A 22,543-nucleotide genomic window follows, 5' to 3' on the forward strand; every position below is an offset into this window, starting at 1 on the left:
AAAGTGCGTCTTATACGGCGAAAAATACGGTAATGTCACAAGTCAACTATGAAGAGCAAAGAGCGTCGCCAGAAAGTATGAAACCATGGCTTGTGTTCTTCCATCGCCTTGTACTTTATGGGGGAGAGACTGTGTAGAGGAAGAGCAGTGCAGTTCCCCATAGCAACGTGATGGACGTCTGTCTTTTTTCAACTGAACTATTTAAATGGGCACTCTCAATAAAACTAATTTTGCTATTGCGCTCCTTACGGTAAATAAAATATCTTTCTAATGTACTTTGTTTAAAAAACAAAAAATTTAGTTTTCTATGTTTTATTTGTGTTTAAAAAAGCTGCCACTAGGTGTCTCCCTACTTGTCCACAGCACATCCCCCCCCCCCCCCCCCCATCTCTTGCACAGACTTTGGACTCCTGCTGGCCTGGGAAAAGTAAAAAATCAGGAAATGCAGCCTGGAGTGCTGAGGGGGGGGGGGTGCAGCCTTAGACAATCAGAGCTTATCTCACACTGAACTGCTCTGGGCTGTGTGTAGTAGAGTGAGGGAGAAAGTTCTCCCCTGTATGGCTTCAGATGATGTCACGCCTGCTGGGGAACGCCCCTTCCCAGTCTGTGAATCTGACTGAGCAGAAAATTGTCAGATTGTTTTTTATTTTCAAAGACCTTTTTTTTTTTTTTTTTTTAAATAAAAGAAGCGATCCGATTGGTTGCTGTGGGCAACTGCACCACTTTTCCTCTACACTGGTTTTGATAAATCTCCCGCTATGTGACTAATGGAAAAAAAATGGGTAACTAAATCGTCATTCTTTCAGCCGATCTGTTCAATAATGCATTGCCATCTATGGGGACGGCAATGCGATCCACACAGTCTTATGGTCGACTTCTGTCGGCACCGGCCGCCTTCGGGATCCTTTTGTGTGAACCTAACCAAAGTGTTTATGCTTTTGGGACAATGCGATGCCATAGATGGAGCGCGACATGATGCCCCAGATGGGCTCAATCGGATTCAGTCAATTCGTTTCGAAACACTGACACAGTAGGACAGCTATCCCTGCTCCGGGGTTGGGTTCACACTCAGTTTTTGGGTAGGATTTTATATAGCACCTGTAAGAAAAACCAAAACCTGAAATATACCAAAAAGGGGTGAATATACTGTTTTTAGTATATTTCAGGTTCTGGTATTTGTTACAGGTGCTATATTATGATTATTATGACCACATGTTGTGGGAGTGTCTTAGCATTTGACCTGATAAATATATATGTGGTGTCCCGGCACCGTATTTCATACTGTGCCTTAGTTATTAGTCCCCAAATTCAGAGTCCCTAGGACTGTCGGGGTTCGCTTCCCTAATTAACCCCTAGTCACCCCTTAGTAACTGTCACGATGCCGGCTGGCAGGTAGTGGATCCTCTGTGCCAGAGAGGGATGGCGAGGACCGCGCTAGTGGACCGGTTCTAAGCCACTACAGGTTTTCACCAGAGCCCGCCGCAAAGCGGGATGGTCTTGCTGCGGCGGTAGTGACCAGGTCGTATCCACTAGCAACGGCTCAACCTCTCTGACTGCTGAAGATAGGCGCGGTACAAGAGAGTAGGCAGAAGCAAGGTCGGACGTAGCAGAAGGTCGAGGCAGGCAGCAAGGATCGTAGTCAGGGGCAACGGCAGGAGGTCAGGAACACGGGCTAGGAACAGACAAGGGAACGCTTTCACTAGGCACTAAGGCAACAAGATCCGGCAAGGGAGTGCAGGGGAAGTGAGGTGATATAGGGAAGTGCACAGGTGAACACACTAATTGGGACCACTGCGCCAATCAGCGGCGCAGTGGCCCTTAAAATCGCAGAGACCCGGCGCGCGCGCGCCCTAGGGAGCGGGGCCGCGCGCGCCGGGACAGAACAGACGGAGAGCGAGTCAGGTACGGGGGCCGGGGTGCGCATCGCGAGCGGGCGCTACCCGCATCGCGAATCGCACCCCGGCTGAAGGCGGGACCGCAGCGCACCCGGTCAGTGGATCTGACCGGGGCGCTGCAACAACGAAGATGAGGCGAGCGCTCCGGGGAGGAACGGGGACCCGGAGCGCTCGGCGTAACAGTACCCCCCCCCCTTGGGTCTCCCCCTCTTCTTGGGGCCAAAGAACCTGAGGAAAAAAAACTCAATTTTTCCGTGATGAGGTCCGATGCACATTAGGAGGGGTTCTGTGTGGAAACGTACGAGACAGTCCAATCTTTTATTGTAAAAACAATAGATGTAGAGGGGTCTGGCGAGACTGGTCACAGGAACGTAGAACCTGTTGATGAGAGAGGCCAAAAAATTTTTTCCTGCAGATCCGGAATCCAGGAAGACCATAGTAGAGAAGGAGAAGGTAGAGGCAGATATCCGCACAGGCACAGTAAGGCGTGGAGAAGCAGAGTTGACATCAAGAACTGTCTCACCTTTGTGCGGAGTCAGCGTACGTCTTTCCAGGCGGGGAGGACGGACAGGACAATCCTTCAGGAAGTGTTCGGTACCGGCACAGTACAGGCAAAGATTCTCCATGCGGCGTCGTGTCCTCTCTTGAGGTGTCAAGCGAGACCGGTCAACTTGCATAGCCTCCACGGCGGGAAGCACAGGAACAGATTGCAGAGGACCAGAGGAGAGAGGAGCCGGGGAGAAAAAACGCTTCGTGCGAACAAAGTCCATATCCAGGCGGAGCTCCAGACGCCATCCGGAAGAACGCATGTCAATGCGAGTGGCTAGATGAATGAGTTCATGTAGGTCAGCAGGAGTCTCTCGTGCGGCCAGAACATCTTTAATGTTGCTGGATAGGCCTTTTTTAAAGGTCGCGCAGAGAACCTCACTATTCCAGGACAACTCGTAAGCAAGAGCACGGAACTGAATGGCGTACTCGCCAACGGAAGAAACACCCTGGGCCAGGTTCAGCAGGGCAATCTCGGCTGAAGAAGCTCGGGCAGGTTCCTCAAAGACACTTCGAATTTCCGAGAAGAAGGAGTGTAGAGAGGCAGTGACGGGGTCATTGCGGTCCCAGAGCGGAGCGGCCCATGACAGGGCTTTTCCAGACAGAAGGCAGAACACGAAAGCCACCTTAGACCTTTCAGTAGGAAACTGGTCCGACATCATCTCCAAGTGCTGGGAACATTGCGAAAGAAAGCCACGGCAATACTTAGAGTCCCCATTAAATTTGTCCGGCAAGGACAGGCGGAGGCTAGGAGTGGCCACTCGCTGCGGAGGAGGTGCAGGAGCTGGCGGAGGAGAAGATTGCTGGTGAAGTTGCGACTGAAGTTGGTGCGCAATGGTGGACATTTCCGACAGCTGGTGGGTTAGATGGGCGATCTGTCGGGCTTGCTGGGCGACCACCGTGGTGATATCTGAGGCAACTGGCAGGGGAACCTCAGCGGGATCCATGGCCGGATCTACTGTCACGATGCCGGCTGGCAGGTAGTGGATCCTCTGTGCCAGAGAGGGATGGCGAGGACCGCGCTAGTGGACCGGTTCTAAGCCACTACAGGTTTTCACCAGAGCCCGCCGCAAAGCGGGATGGTCTTGCTGCGGCGGTAGTGACCAGGTCGTATCCACTAGCAACGGCTCACCTCTCTGGCTGCTGAAGATGCTGAAGATAGGCGAGGTACAAGGGAGTAGGCAGAAGCAAGGTCGGACGTAGCAGAAGGTCGAGGCAGGCAGCAAGGATCGTAGTCAGGGGCAACGGCAGGAGGTCAGGAACACGGGCTAGGAACAGACAAGGGAACGCTTTCACTAGGCACTAAGGCAACAAGATCCGGCAAGGGAGTGCAGGGGAAGTGAGGTGATATAGGGAAGTGCACAGGTGAACACACTAATTGGGACCACTGCGCCAATCAGCGGCGCAGTGGCCCTTAAAATCGCAGAGACCCGGCGCGCGCGCGCCCTAGGGAGCGGGGCCGCGCGCGCCGGGACAGAACAGACGGAGAGCGAGTCAGGTACGGGGGCCGGGGTGCGCATCGCGAGCGGGCGCTACCCGCATCGCGAATCGCACCCCGGCTGAAGGCGGGACCGCAGCGCACCCGGTCAGTGGATCTGACCGGGGCGCTGCAACAACGAAGATGAGGCGAGCGCTCCGGGGAGGAACGGGGACCCGGAGCGCTCGGCGTAACAGTAACTTGATATTTATAAATATAAATCTATGTAAATATATGTATATGGTGTTACTCACTTGTTTTAGCGTCGCAGGACCTGCGGGTCATGTGACACGGTTCAGAACTCTATGGTATGTTGAAGGACCTTAGGTGGTTCTTGAGTCACGTGTTTCCCATAATGCCGTGTAACGGTGAGTGACAGTTGCTTCGGACCAATCCAAAACGGCCCGCTCCTGCCCATATAAGGGAGCTGCAGCCATTAATCTCTCTCTTGTTCCTGTGCTGCCAAGCAAGCAGCATCTCTCTTGGGTTGCTGTCACTGAATGAGGTAGGACCTCTGCAACTTTCAAGTACTTTTACTAGGCCAAAGCCTTGCGGCCTCGGCCTACATCACAGCGGTTATAGATATCCAATTCCCCGCTGCTCACCGCAAGATCACTGGACCTAATTAACCCCTAAATCCAGCGGATCTATGCTACGGAATCTTCCTAAAGCTTAATTGAGTATACCTGATCTCAACCAACTGTCAATCGCTGCTCAAATACAAATAGACTTTGTTCATGGACTGTTATTGCTATTGTCTGCTTCAGAAAATCTTCAGTAAAAGTTCCTGCAAGTTTCAGTTGACAGTGGTTGTGGACAATCCATTTATTACGCATTCACCTATCGCTCTTGGGTAGGGTGGCGATAGGCCCAGCACCATTACAGTATTTAACCCCACCCTGGCGTCACGAGTGACAAGGGTTAACAGCACCCTTTATCATTCAAGAAAGCAACACCCCAACTAGCCTATACCCCCACCAAGGTACCACACGCATATATATACATATTGTATGTGTATATATGTCTTTTATATTCTTGTGTGGTAAGGCTATGATTAAGGACCTGGTGTCCAAAACATGTCAGTCAATAAATTTACTGCTCCATGACCTTTTTTTATTTATTTATTTTGGCACAGCCAACAAAACCCACACCGGTATTCACAAAAACTTCAACAAAATAAAGCACAAATGTTTTTTTTAGCTCTCCCATATATTTCAACAAGAACAAATGGTGCTGCTTGCAGGTTCAAACTCATCAAAGAAGCAGCAAGACGGACCCCCCCCCCCCCCCACACACACACACACATTTTTCATGAGGGTCCCATTGAAATAGGAGGTGGTTTTTGCCGATGTGAACACGCTTTTAGGGTACGTTCCCACACGGCGTATTTTGCTGCGTATTTGCTGCTGCGTATTTTCCTACCCATTGACTTCAACAGAGAAAATACGCAGCAGCAAATACGCAGCAAATACGCCGTGTGGGAATGTACCCTTAGACTGGCTCTGCCGGCACGGATCATAGGGGCGAAAGGGGGTTATGACTTGCTTGTTTGAGAACATGTACTACAAATTGTGCAAACACTTTTTGGAGTTTTATTCTGCAGATGTCTATGGGACACTTTTCGTGTGCCTGCTCCTCCTGTATTTGGACAATGCTGATGCCTTACTCTGCATACACAAGGGTTACAGCAGTTCATTGTGACACAGTAATGGCTGCAGCTTTTACCGTGACCCAGTTCAGTGCGCCACAATGTTCCCGTTCTGTTATCTTCTTACTGAAGCGATCGGCGCAGAATTAATTAGACAATGTAATAAACAGACATCATATATAATGTTATTAATAGGCAGCGCACTGCAGTATTATTCCTTATGGAAAGTGCTAACATTACCACTCATTGTAATGACTACTGCTTTGTCCAGATTGGTTGTAACCACGGTTACCTTAAAGGGGTATTCTAGTGATTGGGTGGTTGGATGTTACATATTTCCCCGCCAATGATGTTTAGGTTGTGTGTATACAAGGTCATGATTACAAGGTCAAGGTCATGGTGGCATCTGAGAGCTGAGATCACAATTGACAACATGTTTACACCAGAGCAACATGATAAAATACTAAAACAGTTTCTGTCATGATAGGTAGAGAGTAGTGTATCTTAACATCGCCCCTCACCCCCCCCCCCCCCCCACTGTCCCTATCTACTCGGACAATCCACCCTAAATAGCGACCCCCCCCCCAAACTGTGCGACGGTCCCTATACCCACTACGTGTACTGGCCACTAAAGGGATGGTCAGACCAACCAGGTCAATGAGACACAGACATGTCAAGGATGTCAAGGACAGAATAAGATAAAAAAAAAAAGGGATAACCAGAAACAAGACAGAGGGTAAAAACAAAGACAACAACACAGTACCAAATCAGAATGAGAGACAAGGTAATACAAGCAGGGGTCAAACCAGTGTCAGATCCAAACCAGCAGGAAAGAGCCAAGCTCAGGAAACAGGCAATGGTCAGGGACCAGAAACGCGTTTGTGATGCAGCTGATTGGCTAGCCAGGTTTGCATTACAGTGATGGGCAGCTACAGAGCTGGTCATCATGGCTACATTTGGGCGCTCCTGTCTCCAGTGTAAAATAAAAAAAATTGTAAAATTAAATTAAATCCCCTCCCCCCAATAAAAAAAAATATACATTTTACAAATAAAAAAATAAATAAAAATAATTAACATATTTGGTATGGCCTTGAGCATAATTATCCGAACTATTATTTAATATATTGTTTATGATCCCGCGCAGTGAAGGGCGGAAACGTAAAATAAATACCAAACATCAAAATATGCTGATTTTTGGTCACAGCATATACCAGGAAAAAAATGAATGAAAGGTAATCAAAAGCTCCTATCAAAACAAACATGGTACCGATCTAAAACTACAGATTGCGCGGCGCAAAAAAAGCCTCATATGGGTCTTTAGACGGAGAAATAAAAAAAAATTCTGTCTCTTAAAAAATGAAAATGTTGGGGAAAAAATTGGCTGTCACAGTGGCAGATCGAGGGGGTGTGGGGCAATGCCCGAGATTTATTTCTCCTGTAAGGTTTAGGACATCCCTGTGTCCTGAAAGATCTTTTCGGGACACAAGTATGTCCCGGTTACCTCTTTTGCAGCCATGTGTTAACTTTAAAAACGCAGGGGCTGCCGGGAGGTAGCGCACGCAGGGACGTCACTGTATATTGCACACGCAGAGCGATACACTGTATATTACTAGAGGCTGTATGTCTGTGGGGGCCACTGCCTAGCTAATGTGGGGTAACTATGCTGCCAACCTAATGTGGGGGAACAATGCTGCCAACCTAATGTGGGGGAACTATGCTGCCTACCTAATGTAGGGGAACTTTGCTGCCAACCTAATGTGGGCGGAACTATACTGCCTACCTAATATAGGGGAACTTTGCTGCCAACCTAATGTGGGCGGAACTATACTGCCAACCTAATGTAGGGGAACTATGCTGCCTACCTAATGTAGGGGAACTATGCTGCCTACCTAATGTAGGGGAACTATGCTGCCAACCTAATGTAGGGGAACTATGCTGCCTACCTAATGTAGGGGAACTATGCTGCCTACGTAATGTAGGGGAACTATGCTGCATACGTAATGTAGGGGAACTATGCTGCCTACCTAATGTAGGGGAACTATGCTGCCTACCTAATGTAGGGGAACTATGCTGCCTACGTAATGTAGGGGAACTATGCTGTCAACCTAATGTGGGGGAACTATGCTGCCTACCTAATGTAGGGGAACTATGCTGCCAACCTAATGTGGGGGAACTATGCTGCCAACCTAATGTGTTGGAACTATGCTGCGTACTAAATGTTGGAACTATACTGCCATCCTAATGTGGTGGAACTATGCTGCGTACTAAATGTGGGGGAACTATGCTGTGTACTTAAAGGAGTACTCCACAAAATGTTCCGAACACTTGTTGCAGGCTGCAGGAGGCGTGACATCATGGCCATGCCCCTCAATGCAAAGGATAAGATGTCTGATTGGAGGTCCCGCTGCTGGGGTCCCCCGTGATCTCCCGCAGCACCCAACATTCTAAACAAATGCCTGGTTCCTGCGGCAGTGGTCATGATGTCACAGCCATGCCCTCCTCATAACGTCACACCATTCATGTCTATGGGAGGGGGTTTGTCGGCTGTCACAATCACGGCCTCCGTCTCCAAGCGTTTCTGCACAAAATATTTAGAACGCTGGAGCACCGGAGTACCCCTTTAAGGCTAAGTTTCTACTTATAGGAATAGGACATATAAAGGAAGTACTTCTCCTCCCTTATGGATCCACTTCTTACTTTGGCTCAAAAACTGCAGTGTCAATTTTCCAAAAACTGCCAGAAAAAAGACCAAGTGGAAACTTAGCCTAAGGGGTAGTAATAAAAAAAATTAAAAACTCTGTAAACTTCCCCTAAGTATGGAAATGTTTCCTATATCAAGTCTTTGTGCCTATGGGCAGTTTCTGCGGCACATATAATGCCGACCTAGAACACTATTCCTTTGTGTCCTTTCTTTTCAAATTTATTTTTAGTTTCTTTGTCAGCAAAAAACTGCGAAGGCAACAAAAAGAACGCGCTGACCAAACACGGGGAAATCCAGGAGATGAAAGCTCTGGCAGAGAACATCTTATCTGACGCGGAGCCTGGTTCATGTCCCATCCTGGATGACGATCACATTGTAGAGGACGGCTGATAAGAGATGTCAGACTCCTGGACATCTGATGGCCTTATCTAATGGGCACAACAAATGGCTCCAGCTTTGATCCTGTGTCTCCTTCCTAAACCTTTTTCTCTGTTTTTTTAGTCAAAATTCTACTTAGTACCTTTTAATTTTCCGTTCCCCTGATATTACGGCCTGGAAGCCGTCCTTGTGGCTAAATTGTCGCCATTGACTTCTTTCACATCCTTTGATGACAGAAACCAGGCAAATGTCAGGACTTTCTGGATTGGGGCGGGATCCATTACAACCTTAAAGGGGTACTCCGGTGGAAAACCTTTTTCTTTTTTTTTTTTTTTTTTTTTAAATCAACTGGTGCCAGAAAGATAAACAGATTTGTAAATGACTTCTATTAAAAAATCTCAATCCTTCCTGTACTTATTAGCTGCTAAATACTACAGAGGAAATTCTTTTCTTTTTGGAACACAGAGCTCTCTGCTGACATCATGTCCACAGTGCTCTCTGCTGACATCTCTGTCCATTTTAGGAACTGTCCGGAGTAGGAGAAAATCCCCATAGCAAACCTATGCTGCTCTGGACAGTTCCTAAAATGGACAGAGATGTCAGAAGAGAGCACTGTGGACATGATGTCAGCAGAGAGCTCTGTGTCCCAAAAAGAAAAGAATTTCCTCTGTAGTATTCAGCAGCTAATAAGTATTAGAAGGATTAAGATTTTTTAATAGAAGTAATTTACAAATCGGTTTAACTTTCTGGCACCAGTTGATTTAAAAAAAAAATAAATAAATAAAAAAAGGTTTCCACCGGAGTACCCCTTTAATAAACAAACATACTCTACACTTATTATTCCAAGGAGCAGAGGGATCTCTAGGATCCAAGGGTGAATGTGGACCTGGAACAAGCTCTGAGATATTTAAATCGGCACTGTCATGATCATTAAAGAGGTACTCCACTGGAAAAAAAAATTTGGTGTCAGAAAGTTAAACAGATTTGTAAATTAATGCTATTAAAAAACCTTAACCCTTCCAGTACTTATCAGCTGCTGTATGCTCCAGAGGAAGTTCTATTCTTTTTGAATTTCCTTTCTGTCTGACCACACTGCTCTCTGATGACACCTCTGTCCATTTTAGGAACTGTCCAGAGTAAGACTTGCATTGAGGGGGCGGGGTGTGAAGTCATAAGGGGGCGGGGCTATTACCTCACGAGCTCCTGGCGCCGGCTCCAGCGTTCAGAACAGTTTGTTCCAAATTCTGAGCAGCGGAGCACCCCTTTAAAGGGCTTTTATAAAAATTTATAGAGGGGATACAATGGGTTGATTTTTGGAGGGAGCTGTATGGGGATGAAACATGTTTTACATGTTTTAGTTCCTCTTATAGATCCGCATAAAGAATTGACCTATTTTTAGGAAATCATAAAGCAGAAAGATTAATAAAGGGGATCACTTGCTACCCTAGGGCGCTGTCGGATCACTCTCCACAGGCCCTGTAGATAGATGTTAAATTGATGAACCAAAAGGATCCTGGCCCTTCTCAATTTTAATTTAAAGGGTACCTTTCATCAAAAAAACTTTTGCTCTATTATAGATTAATGTATGCAGAATAACTTTCCAATAGCGTGTTATGAAAAAATATGCTTCTTTCTATTTAATTTTCCACTTTGAAAAAATGGCCACTAGGGGTCTCCCTACCAGTCCTTTTTTTTATAGATTTCAGACTCATGCTGGAGTCCTAAATCTCGAACTGCAGCAAGGACACAGACAAACTCAGCACTTCTCCCTGCCAGGGAGTTTCTGTGTCCCGGCTGCAGACTGAGATTTAGGACTCCAGCATGAGTCTGAAATCCATAAAAACGCACTGGTAGGGAGACCCCTAGTGGTAATTTTTTCAAAGTGAGAAATTGAACAGAAAGAAGCATATTTTTTAATAACATGCTGTTGGAAAGTTATTCTGCATACATTAATCTATAATATAGCAAAAGTTTTTTTGATGAAAGGTCCCCTTTAACTCACACTGGTTGTCCCTTTTATAGATCAGGATGAATATTTTATGCAGGAGATAACTCAGTTCTGGAATATAAATAGGGGTTCCACTGAAATTGGCATAGTATGGGACTCCCTGAAGGCCTTTTTGAGAAGTCTATTGTTTAAAGGAATTATGAGAAAAAAAAGGCAGTTTAAAGGGGTACTCCGGTGGAAAACTTTTTTTTTTTAATCAACTGGTGCCAGAAAGTCAAACAGATTTGTAAATATGAATATGATAAATTAAAAGAGGCCCAAAAAAAAAATATTATAATTCAGGAGAGAGCTCAAAACAAGGTTTTCTTTTTGGGTAAAAAATATTTTTGTGGAATTCGGGAAGCCAAATAAATTTATACCTGACTCTATTAAGAATCAGGGGGGGGGGGGGAGAAATTAGTGCAAACTATTACAAGGGATGATGGGACAAGGATCCAGGAACAAGTTAAGTTGGAGGGTCTCTTCCACACCTATTTTTTGAATTTATATACGGCAGAGGCCAAGAATCCTGAGAGGGAACTGGAGGAATTTTTTAAAGATATACCGATTCCAAGGTTGACTGTTGTAGATAGGGAATTATTGAAATCTCCAATTACTATGGTAGAAATAAAGATTGTGATTAAGGCCTCCCTGGAGGGCTCATCACTTGGACCAGATGGGCTCCGCCCCCTCCCATAGACATGACACGCCCTTCCCATAGACATGAATGGAGGGGTATGGCCGATCATGACCTCCGGCTCTGAGCTTTCTGAACGAATGCCGAATCACCGGAATACCCCTTTAACTTTTCTAATATATTTCAGAAAAATGTTTCTCCTTTTTTATATAAATCATGGCTTACCAAAAAGACCACTAGGGGTCCCCATACAATCCAGAACAGGGAGGGGCACAGACATTTTAGGGGGTAGGGGCTGGACTGAAAAAAAGGGCATTTCCCATAATTATTTATATAAGTGTCCACATAAGGGTGCGTTCACAATGCCAGACTGCCCAGGGCACTTTTAGGAGTAACATCAAAAGGGCAGGGGCTCAAGCCCCCTTTCTAGTCAACCTTAGCGCGTCCCAGATACAGAACATAATCGGGTTTGGCCGCAGCATCATCTTTGTCTCGGGTGAAGCGCAGGCAAGGACAAAGTCCACTTATTTTCTAGATGCCCTTCGTATCCCCACTCCTCCACTTTAATTTTGCCATGTTTTTTCAGTTCCCTGTGTGGTGGGTCATGAGGGTGCGATGTGAGGTGTATGGGGCAGATGGTGTTAACCCCTAAATGTCCGTGACACCAGGAGATCTTACTGTCAAAGGAGCCAGGTAAGTCCAAATGTGTGAACAACAGGTTACTTTATTGATGTACAGAACACACAACGCGTTTCAAGAGCAATCTGGACTTTTCATCAGACGCCTGATGAAAAGACCGGATTGGTCTTGAAACACGTTGCGTGTTCTGTACATCAATAAAGTAACCTGTTGTTCACACATTTGGACTTACCTGGCTCCTTCGACATCGTGATCTCCAGCTTCCATTTTCCTTTTTGATCCTCCGCCCTCCATATTTACATAGATGTCCATGTATCGCTCAGTAATCCAGATACACTATAGAGTTCAATTTGCTAAGAGCTCAGGTTAGTCTCCTGTACCTAAGGAGTCTCTTGGCCGAAGCCAGGCACAACACTTACGGGATTGGTTACTGAAAAAAAATCCTTTCTTGACATGTCCGTCAGGCACTGTGCTTTAACGTTGCTGTAGAAACCAGGAACAACAAAATTGTAGCTTCCACACAGAAGTCAGTTAGTCATACGACCAAGTCTGGTGAAATTACTGTACACAAATTACATTGGCATCTTTCCATCCCAGCCTCGCCTATCGGACTGGGCCCTAGGTTGGGACATAAACCTAGGGTTGGGAGACTGGGCTCCGCGCATGGGGTCGACATGAGTGTCCAAGGAAACATAGGACAAACGGGAGGCAGTGATAGTCTGACTGACAGTGACCACCACTTCCACCGCAGCAGCTTGCGCCACTGGGGGATGAACTGTTGGTGCCTGTTGTTTCGGCCAAACCTCCACAACTGCTGGAGTAGGCCGAGGCTCTTGGGTTGGTGCCCTCTGATCAGGCCAAACCTCTGGGGCAACCAGAGTAGGCCTGGGCACTTCTGTAGAAGACCCATTAAGATGATTTGAGTGCGCCGTCTCTTAAAGAGAAATTTAGTGTACAGTCGCTTTAAGATAATTTGGGTTCGCTGGCCCTTTAAGAGGCTTAGGGGGTTGCTGGGATCCCCCATATGATCCTTCCCCACTATGCTGCAGTTTGCCACGGGCGCTGCCGGGCACTAAAGGGTGCAGACTTGGGCCCCACCCGACCCTAGCGAATTACTTTTTCCCAAGCGTTGGTGTCTGCAGGGTCTGTCCAGCAGCGGGTGCTTGGCCGGGCATTTCGGAGCTGAGCGCAGCCCCCGGGATTTGATGTACGGCTGCGCCCAGAGAACTTCCTGCTTTCGTTCCCTTGGCAACGAGCTCCGCATCACCTACTTTACTGGTCTCCACCAAAATGGCCGCCGTCCGGAAAGTCGTCATCAGCGGGGCCTGGGACTGGAAGTGGCAAAGCAGTGCATCCTCTTCATCCACCCCCCAGGCAACAAGAGGCAGACCTTTCAAGTTCCACCTCGGACTAGACACAGCAACATGATCCCCACGCCCAGGGGTGGGACGCTGGCTTTGGTGGGATCTTTTCATGCGCTTCTCGACCAACTGGTTAACCCTTTCAGGTACAGCAGACATTTTGGCGCCCAACATGGCCTCAGTTCTGATCTTGCTCATTGTCAATTTCACTTTTACAGACTTCACAACGGCAGGCAGTAAAACTTTCTTCATCTCCCCCTCTACTTTGTTACTGTAATGTGTTTTCATCGTGACGCTGACAAAGTCCCGTACACTTTTCTGGCGCAAACGTTTTCGCATTGGCATGTGATTTTTCTTGGACACAATTCAGACTCAGACTAGGGGGGGGGGGAGGACTTGTGTCTTTATGGCTAAGGCACACACCCATATCGTGTTCGTGAAGCCAAAGTTTTGTGGTGGGCCACGGGGTGCGATGTAAGGTATATGGGGCAGATTTTGTAGCCCAGGGGCAGATGGTGTTAACCCCTAAATGTTCGTGACGCCAGGGCGTGGTTTTACCGAGAACCACCCGAACGGTAGCACTGCTAGTCCTAGTTAGGCAGGGAAAATAAGAGTCCAAGGCCAGGTCTGGGTTAACGGTATCTTTACTGAGGTAGACACATGGTACAGTCTACACAGTCCGGACAGGATCCCAGAGAGATGACCAGTAGCACAGGGGACCTCGCAGCTTGCTGGGACTTGCAGTGACTTGGACAGACTTTAGGACAGCCACGCTGACTATAGTAGACTTGACTTGACTGAAGATAGTGACAGCAGACAGAGATGACTTACTGACTTGTGGCTGTAATTTAGGCTTGAGGCCTCCAGATGTGCTGGACACTGACCCTGAGATGTCTGGACTGGACTTGACCTCAGGATCTAAGAGGGTGATGGTAATACCTCCCCCTCTTATAAAGGGGGCTGAGCAAGGAGCCCATAGATCAAGCTGCAGGTCACCTGGTTAGCTGGTGCTCTCTGGGTAACAAACACGTGAATTGAACATGTGACCACATTATCATGTGACCAACTCAAACGTCCTCAAAGCTCCTTATACATAATACATATAATACTATGGGGGAGATGCTGCAGGAGAGCCCCTAGGACACGGAGGGATTCAACCTGACAGGGCCTAAGTACTGTGCGGGACTATATCCTGTACTGGGACATCACACCTGTAAAAATAATAAATGACCCTCATTGTAGGATTTAATTTTGGATGCCTTACTTTACTCCTGCAGCTCACAGAAGGTTTTTTTCCACGGTAAAAGGGAAGTAATTGGCCGCCCGACATATTTCTTACTCCCAGATCTAAATCTAATTAAGTTTCACAGCCGAAAAAAAAAAATGCCAACGGAGCGAATGTTCTGTACAGAGACTATTACTCGGCCCAAATCTTAAATCAGACCTTAAATTGTGTGAAGAGAAAGAAATCATCAGTCGTTCGGCACAGACGAATGTGGCCATAAATGTTGGGTGGTATTGACAGGTCGCGGCAGCGATGAGGTTTGGCCGGTCACATAATTGGCGTCTAACTATTCTTGAGTAATTGTAGGATCAATGGAGCCGTAATTGGGTTCACAGCCCGCGCCTTAATAAATGATGTTCTGATCGCCACATTAACCTATGTCTACAGAGCACCCAACACTGACGGAGATAAATGATGACGGCCTAAGCTGGAGTCAGACCTAAAGAGGAGCTCCGGGCCAAAACAGATAGGCCTAACCTGGAGTCAGACCTAAAGAGGGGCTCCGGCCCAAAACTGATAGGCCTAACCTGGAGTCAGACCTAAAGAGGGGCTCCGGACCAACACAGATAGGCCTAACCTGGAGTCAGACCTAAAGAGGGGCTCCGGACCAAAACAGATAGGCCTAACCTGGAGACAGACCTAAAGAGGCGCTCCCGGCCAAAACAGATAGGCCTAACCTGGAGTCAGACCTAAAGCGGGGCTCCGGACCAAAACAGATAGGCCTAACCTGGAGTCAGACTTAAAGAGGGGCTCCGGGCCAAAACAGATAGGCCTAACCTGGAGTCAGACCTAAAGAGGGGCTCCGGATCAAAACAGATAGGTCTAACCTGGAGTCAGACCTAAAGAGGGGCTCCGGACCAAAACAGATAGGCCTAACCTGGAGTCAGACCTAAAGAGGGGCTCCGGACCAAAACAGATAGGCCTAACCTGGAGTCAGACCTAAAGAGGGGCTCCGGACCAAAACAGATAGGTCTAACCTGGAGTCAGACCTAAAGAGGGGGCCAAAACAGATAGGTCTAACCTGGAGTCAGACCTAAAGAGGGGGTCTGGGGTAAAACAGATAGGCCTTACCTGTAGTCAGACCTAAAGAGGGGGCCAAAACAGATAGGCCTAACCTGGAGTCAGACCTAAAGAGGGGCTCCAGACCAAAACAGATAGGCCTAACCTGGAGTCAGATCTAAAGAGGGGGTCTGGGGTAAAACAGGCCTAACCTGGAGTCAGACCTAAAGAGGGGCTCTGGGCCAAAACAGATAGGCCTAACCTGGAGTCAGACTTAAAGAGGGTCTCCGGGCCAAAACAGATAGGCCTAACCTGGAGTCAGACCTAAAGAGGGGCTCCGGGCCAAAACAGATAGGCCTAACCTGGAGTCAGACCTAAAGAGGGGCTCCAAGATTGCTGCTTTACCAGACAGATATTCTCTTCAGGAGACTGAGAAAGCTGAGGAAGTACTGTGAGCCCTGCACTGTCTACTACATGACACCCAGCTTTCCTGGTCTCCTGAGAAGCTCCAGTATGGCAAAGTAGGATTTGACTGTCAAGAAGATACTGAGAATAGTTGGCGAGAAGGGGGGGGGGGTGTCAGGGAGAGAGGATGGGGTGAACGGGGGCAGGGAGAGGGCAAGGCAGCACAGGAGTGCAGGGAAGGCAAGCAGCCTATCAGCAGTAAACATTCCACCCAGCTTTCCGAGTCTACTGAAGAGCTCCAATATGGCTGCTTTATCAGTCAGATATTTTCTTCAGGAGACTGGGAAAGCTGGGGAAGTACTGTGAGCACTGCACTGTGTACTGCATGCCACCCATTATCTATTTAGGGGTCTATTAACCCATAAAAATGCAGATTGGATCCTCATATAATACTTTGATAGAATTCGTTTTTGGGGTCCAATGAATGGAAATGTATCTACAGAATATTAATTTCCTGCAATACCAGACACGGCCTCTGAGAGAGAATGGCGCTGCGTGAGAAAACCCTAATTCAACCCTTTGCTTTCTGTAGAGGTCTGGTCTGAAGCTCCGGGGTTCCTCCATTGTTATGTCACACTTACGGTGCGGCTGTCCTCTTGGACCCCAAAAAACCCAAGGGCCCGGGTGACACTGCAATTTATATCCCGTATTGCTGCGTCATTGACGGTATTTTACCAGCACAGACGGTATTTTGGCCACTCTGCCGGTATTTTTATATTAAAAACACCAGCAATGCAACATATTTATCCAACCAATTCTCCAACTCCCGGAATGTTGCACCATATACTATACCAGGGTTTCCCAACCAGAGCGCCTCCAGCTGTTGCAAAACTACAACTCCCAGCATGCCCGGACAGCCGTTGGGAGTTGTAGTTTTGCAGCAGCTGGAGGGACCCTTGGTTGGGAAACTCTGAACAATACTATATACTGTACTACTATATACAGTCCAATATGCTGGGAGTTGTAGTTTTGCAACAGCTGGAGGCACCCCTGGTTGGAAAACATTGATTTATACTATATGGCCCAACCTGCTGGAAGTTGTAGTTTTGCAACAGCTGGAGGCACCCCTGGTTGGGAAACACTGACTTATACTATATACTACTATATAGTCCAACATGCTGGGAGTTGGGGTTTTGCAACAGCTGGAGGCACCCCTGGTTGGAAAACATTGACCTATACTATATAGTCCAACATGCTGCAAGTTGTAGTTTTGCAACAGCTGGAGGCACCCCTGGTTGGGAAACATTGACCTATACTACATAGTCCAACATGCTGGGAGTTGTAGTTTTGCAACAGCTGGAGGCACCCCTGGTTGATAAACATTGATTTATACTATATGGTCCAACCTGCTGGGAGTTGTAGTTTTGCAACAGCTGGAGGCACCCCTGGTTGGAAAACATTGATTTATACTATTTACTACTATATAGTCCAACCTGCTGGGAGTTGTAGTTTTGCAACAGCTGGAGGCACCCCTGGTTGGGAAACACTGACTTATACTATATACTACTATATAGTCCAACATGCTGGGAGTTGTAATTTAGCAACAGCTGGAGGCACCCCTGGTTGGAAAACTCTGACCTATACTATATACTAATATATGGCCCAACATGCTGGGAGTTGTAGTTTTCATTTGAAGCAGCTGCTGAGCCACAGGCTGTACCAGGGCATGCTGGGAGTTGTAGTTAGTAACTAACTGCAAATCCCGAATTTAATTTTTTTTAAACGATGCAAAAGTCACATCAAAACAAAAATGATCCTGTTAAAAACGACAGATCAGGGCACAAAAAATGACCCTCGTACAGGCCCCGTATAAAGAGAAATAAAAAAGTTATAGGGGTCAGAATAAGACAAAATTTCCCCCTGTATCCTGTGATGTCACGCATATATAATTATTCAAATTAGCATGGCCAGTATTTTTTTGCAAAAAAATTAGTGACCCTACCTGTGCATCACAGTCATCAGAATTTCCTACATTATATATATATTGTATTTCAATGTGTCTGAATCATAGATATTTACTGCCCTCTACTGGTCAAGTTAGGGATAAACTTATCAGCAAATACAATTTCATTAGGGCAATCGCCCCCCCAGCCATGGAAATCTCATTATTTCCTGAAAATTGTATCAATTATCAGTATTGGATGATCAGTACTGGACGGTAGATGTATGATAAGATGCGGCGGTATATAATAGTAATGAGGTAATATAGTGACCAATGTCTTATAGGTTGGTTGTTTTGCCTTTTTTCCCCATATCATGCACACTCACTATCACCAGTCCTACAGCGCCATCTGTTTTATTCCAGCACAGCTGTATCCATGTATTTCATTTCTGTAGCTGGGTCATGTGATCACCAGCCTGACCCACAGAAAATCACTATGTCTAATATGTTACAGAAAGGGGTCGGTCCTGGTTCGGCAGACTTCCTGTAAACTGCAGGATGACATCATCACCTACCAGATCTCTTCTACCTGCTTGTGGGATCAGGATATATAGTAGTTATACAGCTCCCCTCCAGCTCTATCTGTATACTGCTGCTATCTCTATGGGATCAGGATATATAGTAGTTATACACCTCCCCTCCAGCTCTATCTGTATACTGCTGCTATCTCTATGGGATCAGGATATATAGTAGTTATACACCTCCCCTCCAGCTCTATCTGTATACTGCTGCTGCTATCTCTATGGGATCAGGATATATAGTAGTTATACTCCTCCCCTCCAGCTCTGTCTGTATACTGCTGCTGCTATATCTATGGGATCAGGATATAGTAGTTATACTCCTCCCCTCCAGCTCTGTCTGTATACTGCTGCTGCTATATCTATGGTATTAGGATATATATATAGTAGCTATACTCCTCCCCTCCAGCTCTATCTGTATACTGCTACTATTTCTATGGGATCAGGATATATAATAATTATACACCTCCCCTCCAGCTCTATTAGTATACTGCTGCTGCTATCTCTATGGGATCAGGATATATAGTAGTTATATACCTCTCTTCCAGCTCTATCTGTATACTGCTGCTGCTATTTCTATAGGATCAGGATATATAGTAGTTATACACATTCCCTCCAGCTCTATCTGTATACTGCTACTATCTCTATGGGATCAGGATATATAGTAGTTATACCCCTCCCCTCCAGCTCTATCTGTATACTGCTGCCGCTATCTCTATGGGATCAGGATATATAGTAGTTATATACCTCCCCTCCAGCTCTATCTGTATACTGCCGCTATCTCTATCTGATCAGAATATATATAGTAGTTGTATACCTCCCCTTACAGTGTAACACTAGGACTACACTGTGACTGTTTGTAGCTCTACTAGATTTTTACTAAGTTATAGCTCAATAGTTAAAGGGGTACTCTGAAATCAGTTAAAAAGAAAATAATTCTGCAAAAGTATAAAGCACTGCTTACTTGTCTCCTCCAGTTCTCAAACCACCAAAATCCATTTGTCATAAGGGTCTTAGTCCTGTAAATTCTTGTTGAACAGTTGCCCAGTACTACAATTCCCAGAATGCATTGCTTTCCCTCAGCTCTTCATCACAGTCCTCCCACCCTGCCTACTTCCACAGCACCCCTGCCAGTTCCCCGCCCAGTACTGCTGCAGAACATTTCAGTACACAGCAGAACATAGCTCTGGAGTCAGTAAATCTGCATCACCTGCTGTATTTATTCCCTGTTTGCTCCTCTGCCTGTGACATTGTTCAGCACAAGGTAGCATGCTGTACCCACACCTCATTCTTCTTCATATGTCCCAATAAAGATGTATATTAAAAAGAAATTTAGGCTGTAGGGGCTGGTCACAGATGATGACATCACTCATGGGGTGGGGCTTGAGCTTAGAGACAAGATCCAGCTACGGCTCCTGAGAGAGCAAATGATGATTCGTTGTCACAGGAAACTGGGAGGAGCCAGGGAACTAGAGACAACACCACACTGACAGAGGACTACACAACTTCCTGTCCGGAAAGAGGGAAGAGCCGGGTAGCTGAAGACAAGACCACACTGACAATAAGAGGACTAGACAACATTCTGTCAGAAGAGAGGGAGGAGCCAGGGAGCTGGAGACAACACCACACTGACAATTAGAGGACTACACAACATACTGACAGGAGAGAGGGAGGAGCCAGGGAGCTGGAGACAACACCACACTGACAATGAAAGGGACTACACAACTTCCTGTCCGGAAAGAGGGAAGAACCGAGTATCTGGAGACAACACCACACTGACAATTAGAGGACTACACAACTTCCTGTCAGGGGTAAATGGAGGCAAAAACATGCTGAAGCCAGTACAATTGGTGATAAAACGATATTAGTAACTAATTAGTGAGCTGCAATACCACGCATGAACTGAGGACAAGAGTGGCACTGTTTCTGGAAGAAAACCGCTATGTTTTCCTAATCCTGGATAATCCCTTTTAATATAGCAGTAATTAAATGTTCAAACATCATATTATCTCCTGAAAATAAACAAAATAAGGTTAATATTCCATCATTCATGTGGAGATAAAAGAGCCGATGCGGAGGACGAGGGATACAATCCACGTTTCTGTCTCTAATTACTGCTCCAGTTTTCATATTGCCAGAATAAAGGACGTTTCACACGTTCCCTGGAAATAATGCAGTCAACCTTGCGCTACTTATTTTATAAATAGAGAGAATCCATTATAATCAAAATGTTATTTCCGTCTGATGTTCTCCACTTTATCTATGCTCGCGCCTTGTAATAAGCTGTTAGTGGTGATTATTATCTCTACATTGTCATAGTATTTTGACTCATTTCCATTTCATTTTATATTCTTTAAAGGGGTACTCCGCTGCCCGAGCGTTCTGAACATTTTGTTCCAAACACTGGGTGCGGGGATCGTGACGTCACGGCCTTCCTGATGCCATGCCCCCTCAATGCAAGTCTATGAGAGGGGGTGTGGTGACTGCCACACCCCCTCTCATAGACTTGCATTGAGGGGGTGTGGCATGGAATCACAAGGGGTGTGGCACCCCGTGTTCTAAATAAACGCCGGATACTGCACAGAGATCGCGGGGGTCCCAGCGGCAGGACCCCACGATCAGACATCTTATCCCTTATCCTTTGTATAAGCGATAAGATGCCTAGAGACGGAATACCCCTTTAAAGCAGTGTTTCCCAACCAGGGTGCCTCCAGCTGTTACAAAACTACAACTTCAGTCTACCAATTTATGATGTCTACCACTTATTTGGGGCCAACCCAAGACTACAGTACTGCCTGGCAGCATGATCTGTCAGTCAGACATTATATACCATGCATCCTTCCAGGGCCGGTTCTGCCTATAGGCAAAATAGGCAGCTGCCTGGAGCGCCCTTTTTATGGGGGCACCTCTCTGCCCGCTGCAAGAAAGTTAGTAGCCAGCCAGTATCCAAAGCATCTGCCACTCATCTGAAGCCCCTGCCCAGCCAGCATCACCATCGCATACCTACCCCCACCCAGAGCCCCCCACCCCCCCGATACCATAATAATATGCCTTCTTCAGCATGCTGGAGGAGCACAGTGCCACCTCCGAGACCAGACAGCCAGGTCAGGTCCGTCCAGCATCCTGACATTGCGCGCACCTCCATACATCCGCCCCTTGAGGAGATAGTGTAGGTAGCTGGCTGCTGCAATCTTACCGGTATCGGGCCACCAAGGATGGTGCCCGATAGAGAGCAATGGAGGTAATCTTAAAAAAAAAAAAAATAAATAAACAGTTCGGCGAGGAGCTGCTCAGTATTTGGTCGGAAACTAAGGATTCGAGTAGCACAGGACAATAAAAACTTTATTGGTGTAGCAGGGACAACGTGTTTCGGCATCCACTGATGCATTCCTCAGGTCCACTCACAGTTCTCAGGACTGTGGAAGGCCTGAGGAAGGCATCAGTGGATGCCAAAACGCGTTGTTCCTGCTACACCAATAACGTTTTTAATATCCTGTGCTACTCAAGTCCTTCTTTTCCGACCGAATACTGAGCAGTGACTCGCCGAACCGGGTTTTTTTAAGATTACCTCTATAGGCAAAATAGGCAGCCACCTAGAGCTCCCCCTTGATGGTGGGTGCCGCTTTGCCTGCCACAACAATGTTAAACAACCAGCATCCAAACCACTTTCTCAGCCAGTAGCATGAGGAGGTTTGTTACAGTGTGTCACCCCATTAGTAAGGTAATTCCATGAGGAGGGGGTCTTGTTACGGTGTGTCACCCCAGTAGTAAGGGGGTGTTTGTCAAAGGGCGGAGTCAAGAGGGTGGCAATATTAGAAATTGCCTAGGGTGACAGAAATACTTGCACCAGCCCTGTATACATACAGTAAAGGGGCCCATACACTCTCAATAGCTGTTGGCCCACTAGCTCTCCTGTTCCCCACACACACAAATGTTAAACTTGTATGGTCTCAATGGATAGAGGAGGGGTAAGCCACTGCCAGACTCCTCTCGTGGCAGCTTGTCTCTCTGAGAACAAAAGGTGGGTGCACTGGAAATCCAACATGACTGATCCTGCTCTCCTCT

The sequence above is a fragment of the Hyla sarda genome, chromosome 12 (assembly GCF_029499605.1).
Source record: "Hyla sarda isolate aHylSar1 chromosome 12, aHylSar1.hap1, whole genome shotgun sequence".
Lineage (NCBI taxonomy): Eukaryota > Metazoa > Chordata > Amphibia > Anura > Hylidae > Hyla > Hyla sarda.